Here is a 9,633-nt window from a genome sequence, read left to right on the forward strand (position 1 = left end):
GAGCTTCTAGACAAATTCCCGGCGCCAGCGGCTTCCGTATTCATCTGATGGGATTTTCGGATAAGCCTGACACAAGAGTTAGTTTTTTTTTAACTCGAAAAAAGTTGAGATACATAGTGTCGATAGAAAACCCAAAACAAAGAACATAAATCAAACAAAATAAAACAAAGACATAAATAGAGCCTAAAACTCATATATGTCCACAAGTCCTATTCCTCCACTTTTTCCAGAAGAATTCAATATCAATGGAGCTGACCTAAAGAACAAATGTCTTGAGCAGTCCCCAACCCTGAAGGGAATATTACCAAGCCATACTAGAACCAGCAACATCAGAAACAATCGAGGAGGTCAAATCTACACCTATTCCAGCAGCTACTATCCATGTGAAACTTGCATGACCAAGAAACCACCACTAAAACTAAGAATACAAGGACAAAAAGACTTTGAAACGCTACTTGGGAAAAACATCAAAAAAAACCCACCAACTCTTACATGCGGACATTCGCAAAGCAGCCAAATGACCTACAAAACAAAAACGGTCCACCACACAGGAGGTTAGTTATCGAGAAGTTTGAGACTTACCCTCCAACAATATTGTGTTTGAAGTGCAATATATTTAAAACATCAACGTAAAGAATGAGATCATCCAAGAGTACAAATCGAGAGCAACCAAAATCTTCAAGATCTAATCATCCGAAAAAGCAGTATATGTATAGAAACATGTAAACACTAATTTGAAAGTATATTACTTAGATATGATTAGTTCAAAAAAATTATTTAGATGTGACTATTTTATTGTATTGTAAATATATATATATATATAATATATATATATATATATAAGTATATTACTTAGATATGATTAGTTCAAAAAAATTATTTAGATGTGACTATTTTATTGTATTTTGTAAATATATGTATTAATATATATATACTGGATACTATATTAACAGATATATATTAATCTTCTTGTAATCGGTTGCTTTTGCCTCTTAATTTCGGTCGATCTCACTTCCTTGAGCGAACACATACACGATCAAATGTACTAGACTATACTTGTTTCACAATATCAGTGTTATATCAACCATCATATCATTGTGGTATTTATATGACTGTTAGATCATCATAGCGGAAGTAGTATGTTAAAAATATGTTAGTTTCTTTTTTGGGATTTTCTAAAAATAACTCAAAACTTTATTTTGAATACAAAAATATATCTCAAATCCAATCAAATTCAAAAATAACTTAAAAGACTAATGAAATTACAATAATCCTCTTATGACCAAAACAAAAAAATTGTATTGAATTTTACAATTATAACCCATCATATGAGAAAACGTACAAAGAAGTCTTCTCTAAGAAATTCTGACATTATCATATTTATATTTTCGTAAAATTTAGGATCCTTCCTAAATTTTTAGAAGAGTTTAAGTTTTCCGTCTAAATCGAAATCTTCCAGAAAATTTCACATGAAGTCTTCTCATGTACTAGATTTTAAAAGTAATCAATAAATTTATAAAAATATTTTGATGAGAAAAATTTAAATATGTAAAATAAATATTTCTAAATGATGTAAATTTAGTTTTACTAAAATTAAAGTATTTCAATATAGATAAGTAAATGTAGATCGAATCATAATAGTCTTGGTTTAGGGCTTGGTAATATATGTGTAGTATTTTAGTATTTTAGGGTTAGTTTTTGAATTTTTTCTTAATTTGATTATATCTATTTAGTGACTATCTAATAATTTGTTTAAACACTTTTTAAGCATCTTTTAAGTTTAAAAATATGTTTTTTTTGCTTCGTTGTTTGATTATAAGGTCCGAAAGACACACATAAGACTTTTGGGAAGTCTTCTGACATATTCTGCCTAAATTTAGTAAAATTAGGGTTTTCGTCTAAAATTTAGAAGAATATAGGTTTTCCGTCTAAATTTTTAAAAAGACTTGTAGAAGTCTTCCAAAAAATCTTCTGTGAGAATAATCAAATAGAAGACACTTAGAGAAGTCTTCTTGGTGAATAGTAATTTAGATATAGAAAACTTTCCTAGAAGTCTTCTGAATCGAAAATTTTAATCTAATTGGAATTTTTGTCTCTTTATATAAAGTAAATTTACACATTCTCTCTCTTCTTTCCAAATGGTTGCAACAAAAATGTAATTTTTCTCACTCTAAAACTTTTAACCTCTCTCTAATCTCTTTGAACTTGAAAAACACGAAACTCTATATCAATATTTTTTTGTTATGTTTTTCTTATTAATTTATCTAGTTTGCAGATTTTTCATTACATGGTTCTCATCTTTCACTACTTTAAAGGTAGATCAATAAATTTTGAAAATTCATTTTTCTTATGTCTTTCTCATTAATTTATCTTGTTTTGCACGTTTTTCATTACATGGTTCTCATCTTTCACTACTTTAAAGATAAATCAATAAATTTTAAATATGTATTTGTGTGTTTTATATGTTATTTAAAAGTTGTAGATTCAACATGATATGACTGTTTTATTTATTATTAAAACATAGAAAATTTTATTTTTGAAGTTTTCTCTGTTTTGATGCCATTAGAGCGTTTTTGCATTTGCGGTTTTTTTTCAGATCTGAGTCAGACTCTGAAAGACTTCTCAGAAGACTTCTCGGAAGACTTACTAAAAGTCTTTTGAAATCACTTTTAACTTCTTCTAAAGTCTTTTGAAATCTTCTGAAATCTTACGAAGTCTTTTGAAACTAAAGTGAAGTCTTCTGAATAGTCTTAAGATCCAATTGTAATAGTTATGTTTATGGTTTCTTTTATGATTGCTATGTGTATTCTTTTAGTTGTGAATTCTTTTGTAAACTTGAAAGATGTTAATGAAAATTGGTAATATGTTGATGTTTACATTATCATTGAAAGTTATTGATACTACATATCAAAATACTACATAGCACAAATTTATTAAAACTAAGGGAGAAGACTTCTCTAAAACTCTTCTTCGCAAATTAAGCGGGAAACTAAAATGTAAAAGAAAAATTTAGCGGGAAAATTAAATTTTAAGTGAAAGTGAAATTTAAATTTCATAAAAGTTAAAAAGTATATCTTATGATCTAAGAAAATACATTAAATCACATGACTTGAAATTCTTGAAATTACTAAACACTTTTGAATTTTTTTTTAAAAAAACATATCTTGAAGTTACTTAACTCTCTTGAAAAAAAAAATTATACAATAACAAATGTAGAAGATTTTCTTAGGGAAAAATGATTGCCGGCTACGCGAAGTATTAGCCATCACATGGCTAACCATCCAGAGTATACTAATGTATACCTAGCTACACGAAGTATATGTTATGCATGACTATATCCCTCAACTTAGTGATGTTATGTAATTAACATCACGAGTTTAATTTCATTAATTCAAAAATTTTAAATAGATGTCAGAACCCGTCTAAATCTACCGTTTCATCAATTAGAATATGGTGTGATTGACGGTAATTTAACAAAATTTAGATTTTGATCCGCATTTTAAAAGCATTAAAATATTTTTAACAAAATCTAATTTATAAAATCAATATGTTTTATAAAATTTGATAATTAGTGTTTTGACATTTTTATATTAGTGTATTGAAAACTATACAATTATATCATTTTATTTATATTAAATATGAAAGTTATATAAGATAATATTTAATTTTGTTTTTAATTAGTTTAGTCTGTTTTGTTGTTAAATTTTAATAAAATATATGTAATTCATTTGATTAATTGTGATATATATATATATAATATATATATATATATATATTTTGATCTATTTTATTATAAAATTATTTGATGTCGATTTACTAACTCTAATATCTTATTTGTTTAACATAAAAATAATTAAATTACTTAAATTAATTAATTATTTATTTATATTTCATAAAAAATTGCATTCATTTAAACTTACTAAACCATATTATATTCTTATATTATTTTATTCTTATAATTCAATAATAATAATTATACACGAGAGATTATTTTTAGTTTAAATGACATCAGATAAGTTTTAAACAATTAAAATGTCAGAGGTCAATGAATTGACGTCAAATAAGTTTTGCAATTAAAATTTATCAAATAAGTATTATATCATACAATTCATCAAACAAATTACAGAAATTATTAAAAGTGCATAAAATATTAAGATAATTAAAAAACAAAATTACACAATATCTTATATTAATTTCATATCTAATATAAATAAAATAATATAAATATATAGTTTTCAAATACACTAAAATAAAAATGTTAAAACACTACATATCAAAAACGTTAAAACATATTGATTTTGTGTGTTGGATATGTATAAAAAATTCTTACGTTTTAATACATTGGGTAAAATCTAATTTTAGTTAAATTATTGTCGATTGGTCATATTTTAATTAATGAAACGATATTTGAACGGATCTACATTAGTTTTTCGATGAATAAAATTAAACTTGTGATGTTAGGTACATAACATCATTAAGTTGAGGGATGTTGTCATGCATAACATATATTTTTGTGTAGCTAGGTATACATTAGTATACTTTGCATGGTAAGCCATGTGATGGCCAATACTTCACGTAGCCAGCAATCATTTTTCTTTTCTTAGAAGTCTTCCGAGAGAATCCGAGAGAAAACTTCCTAGAAGTCTTCCGAGAGAAGACTTTCCAGAAATCTTACGAGAGAAGAAATTTCTTAGAAGTCTTTAGAGAGATGACTTTTCTAGAAGTCTTCTGAGTGAAGTCTTCTCAGATTAGTTAGAAACATTAATAAATACGAATGTCTGTAATTTCATAATTATCACAAATTAAGTTATGGATTCTCCTCAGGAGTCTTAATATTGACTAATAAACCTGAATTAACAATATTCAAAATTCATTTTAAATTTAGAGAAAATTGAAATTTAATAAAAATTGACGTAGAAGATTTCCTAAGAAATCTTCAATTTAAATGATTTTTGCAATTGTAAATTTATGAAAGAAGATTTCTTAAGAAGTATACTCTACAAAAGACAACTTCAGAAGTCTTCCTTTGTAAATATTAGCTTGTTTTTGAATTTGAAAAATTATCGAGAATGCCAGAGAAGACTTCTCGAGAAGTTTTCTGAGATAAACATGTTAGTTTTGTAATTGACCAATTTTTTCAGAAATTAGACTTTTTATAGAATACTTCTCGGAAATTTTCTCGGAGAAAAACTTCTATAGAAGTCTTTTGAGAGTCTTCCCAAAGTCTTCCTTGTAGTTGAATATATTTGACTTTCTAGAGAAGAATTTTCTAAATGTCTTCTCTCGTAACTGAATGTTTGACCAAAACCTGAGAGAAATTTTGAAAAGACTTCTCATTAACATTAAATGTTCTACTATTATTTTTCAATTACAAAAGTAATCCACGTAAACTTTTTTTCGACAGTGAAAAGACTTCGGAAAGACTTTCCGAGAAGTTTTCTATTGAAAGTCAAATTTCTGATAAATTTCGGCCAATTGGAAAATCAACATGTTTATCCGAGAAGACTTTTCGAAAAGTCTCTCCAGGATTTTCTTTTTTTTTTTTTAAAAGAAAGTTAAAAGACTTCTAGGAAAGTTTTTCCGAAGTCTTCCGAAAACTTTTAGATCATATTTGAAAAAAAAACTTTTTTTATAACGTTGATTCTTGTTAATGGCACCAAGGTTCAAACATATGGAATCTAAAAAAAGAATATTACAAATACCTATGATATCTTCTAAAGATTTTTCGTCATCGCTGTTATTTTCAGCTCATAATAAATTCGTCAATCTCCCAACATGGTCGACTGGTAGATCTCTCACTCTCAAGAAAGTTTAGCAAAGCTAGCTAACACATTGTACGTGGTTTAGTAACTAATGAGTTTTGTCTGGATCCTGATTTATATCTTAAAGGAATCAATCTTGCAAAACGAGGAGAGAGACGTTAGTGTTATTTTCACAAAGCAATAAAATAGTAAAATGTTTATTGTATTCCCTATTTTCCGGGAAACTATATCAATAAATCTGAGTCAATACGATAATTATACAAGGTTGACTAATTGGATGCTGCACATGTCACACTTTGTACAAAGTACAAGCGCTAGTCGTCGAAAGAGTAAGTACATATTTGAAAGAAATGAAAGAACATTAGACGTCTCAACTATATGATATGTTGATATTTCATAATTATGTTCTTGTTATTTCCTGCATGGATTCAACATTTCCATAATCAGAAAACAAAAGTTTGTTATACGAAATCAATATATAATAGATAACTAACAGACCGAATCTGCTTCACAAACAAAGCCTTACTTATACTATTACTAATACATGACAAACATTTCATATTTTCTTCGTCAATAATTTTGTATAGTGAATATATTATGTGAATTGAACACAATGTAACACACATATATATGGAGTCTAAGGACGACTGAGGTATTAGAACGAATGTTTGGTTTCCTATTTTGTTGAAATCCCAACCCCAAAAAGACGACTAAATAGTTGCTTATTGACTAAATGTTTGAAAAATGCTTGTTGAATATTTTTGTTGGCTTCTCAAATCATTACTTCCTTTTCCTTCATTTTCATGTCATTATATTTTTTTTCTGTTTGGCTGGCAGTCTTTTCTTTTGTCATTGCACTTGGATGATAGTGTACGGCTATTGTTCGTTGAAAAGGATACAGAAATATGCATTTTAAACATATTGGGTATGTAAAACTAAGGAAGAAACAATAAAGTATTTCATAATTTAGATGTTGATTTGAAAGATAATCTTAAATTGGCAGAAATGAAGTTGTTATTTTGGACTAAGGCACATATTTTTCTTACATAGGAAATATATCAAATTCGATTACCAGTAGAAGAAATAGTATCGTCTATCTTAGATAGATAACATTTTACGGATGGATCATGGAAAAATCAAGAATTTATTTGGGACAAAGATTGTATAGCATACTGAAAGGTTACGATGTTTTAATGGGAGTGAAAAATATAAGAGTAAGGCAGTCGTCATTTCAATTGGAGATAAAGGCTTTCATTTGGTAATTGAAATTGAGAAATTTAAGAAAATTTTCTATTATATTTGCAACAAATTGTTTTCAATTGGTAAAAATTGTTCATAATCAGAAGAATGGCCAGCCTTACAAATATTTGGAAGACATAAAGAGATTTTGAAGAGTAGTTTCAACAGCTCAAAACTTATTTATATACTTCGGACGCATAATTCAAGAGTAGACACTAGACCGTCTTGCAAGAAAGCAATTGTCATTTGTTGTGTATATGAATTAGAACTAGAAGTTTGGTTCAGGAGTTTATATGAATTTGTTGTAAGAAAAATTAAAAATATATTAGGTATTACAATTTTTATTAGACAAGTATGGTAGTTCATCGATAAACTTTAGAAACTTGCGGACGTGAAGATTTTTTTTTGGCGGAATGAATTTGGTAAGTCTAGTGTACTGGAAATTACCTTTTTTGTGCACCTATATTGGCCCCTAAAATGCAAATAACACCCCAAAAGAAAATTTAGGAACGCATCAGACCCAAAGTTTAAAGTAATGGAAATTTTTCCGACTGACATAAACAAATCCATTATTTTCTATAAATGAAAGATGTGAAAAATGTCAAGTGCACTGTGCACGTACCTTAATATGATGACCAAAAAATGAAGGAGGTTGTTTTCGGAAAAAGCTTATAACATCTACGTGTACATATATGCATGAATAGTCTCTGTGTAATTATAGATAATTGTACAACGGTCCTGAAACAAGAAAGACGAGAATGTGAAGAAGACATATGGAAGAACTCAAAAATTAAAAAGATGTAAGCATAAAAAGACAACAAAAACAACAAGAAGATCGAACAACGATGTCTCTTTTACCTCGAAAAAATAAACTGTAGCAAATATATACACTAAGACACGCATACGGCATATGTATATGTATGTGTGTTAGTGTGAAACCTTTTAACTACAAACCAGAGAAGAAAAATAAAGAAGTTGTGTACATGCGTGTCTACATAGGTTTTAGAGAATAGAAAATAGACTTTTTAAACGAAATTGGAAGAGAGCATCGGCCTTGCAGTTCTTTCTCGTGGATCTTTCCCTTGGACCCTTCCTCGATTCCCATCCACAAGTCACAAATCTTCTCTCTTTTTTTTTTTTGATCAAACAAATCTTCTCTCTATATAGGTGTTCACATGCATACATTAGATATATATACGGTTCTTATACGCCAATACTTCTATAAAACTTTATAGTTTCCTTATCCAGTTAAACATCAATATCAATGTCTAGATTGGTGTTAACTAGAAGATACATAGTATAGCATAAATGGTGTGAAGGCTTTGCTGCGAGATGTAATCTCCATAATATAGACTAACGGCATGGTTTGATGTTCGTAGCTAGACATTTCTTTTTTGATCAACAGCTAGACATTTTTTGTAGGTTAAAATATTCAGATGGGAGTAATCACGTAGTTAATTAATGCGATTTTCATGTAAAGGAATATATATTATAAAGAATTCTAGCTTGAATGGCAATAGCTTTTTACGAAGACAAATATTTGGGTTCTATCTCTAGGGTGATCCTAAAGGTTCACCAACCAATTATATTGTTTCATTTTTTGTACATTTAGTTTTTGGAGTTTAATTGGTTGAGGTTGTAGGGTTTATGTTTTTTTTTCAACAATATTTTAGTTTTTTTTTGCTAAACACATTTTAGTTTCCTTTGAAAGAGTCTGAACGCAATTTGTCTATTTTTAGTTACATCTTAAAAAATGATCATATGAGTTTTGATTTACTGGTTAATTTTGTATATCTTTTTTAAAAATAGCTGAATTTTATCATTTGTCATTACAATAGAATGTATAATCTTGTGTTATAGATGAGAATAAAAAAATCAGAAAATATTTTTATGTAATACAGTAAATCCAATCATTTTTTGTCAACATAAACTGTACAACCTAAGTTAAGTTTGGTTCTTATTATTGTTTCATAGCGGATAAGAAAGTATCGACTGGTTTTGATTATGTGAGATGATAAAGAATTTGGTACATGTATCCGTTAGAAAGAGAGTCGGCATGGATACTAGAGGCAACGAGATATATATATTAGTTGAAAGTCTGAAAATCACTCCTAATTTAGGTGAGTTCCTCAAGTCTTTTTTTTTTTAACACTGGGTTTGATTCAATCAAAATTACAAGAAATTGTTCCAACGATCCAAACTCCAACAGTTGGACGGATCTAACGAAGGAAAAATGCAAAAGTAACTGAAAGTAAAGAAATAAGACAACAAAGATGTCTCTTCAGTCTATTAATTGGCCAATTAATAAATTGGCCAATTTACATATCGTTAATCATTTTGAGTAAGTTGCTAATAATGTTTCAAAAATGACCGAATGAATGTTTCTTCTCTCTTAGACATGTCAGAGTCCAAGAACACCACATGGTCGTAGTACTTCTTTTTGCCAATGTAAAATGCGTTTAGATTTTGTTACGCGAGAAACTTAAAGAGAAAAAAAAAACAAATATTTCTCCATGTACAAAGGTTTTCCTCAATTATTGTAGGTGTAATTAATTGGTTAAAAAATAGTCAGCGAGAGGTTTGACTAACAATAATGTTCAGAAATCAAATAAGTTACCTGCACGAACTATCT

Source organism: Raphanus sativus, chromosome 2, assembly GCF_000801105.2.
Source record: "Raphanus sativus cultivar WK10039 chromosome 2, ASM80110v3, whole genome shotgun sequence".
NCBI lineage: Eukaryota > Viridiplantae > Streptophyta > Magnoliopsida > Brassicales > Brassicaceae > Raphanus > Raphanus sativus.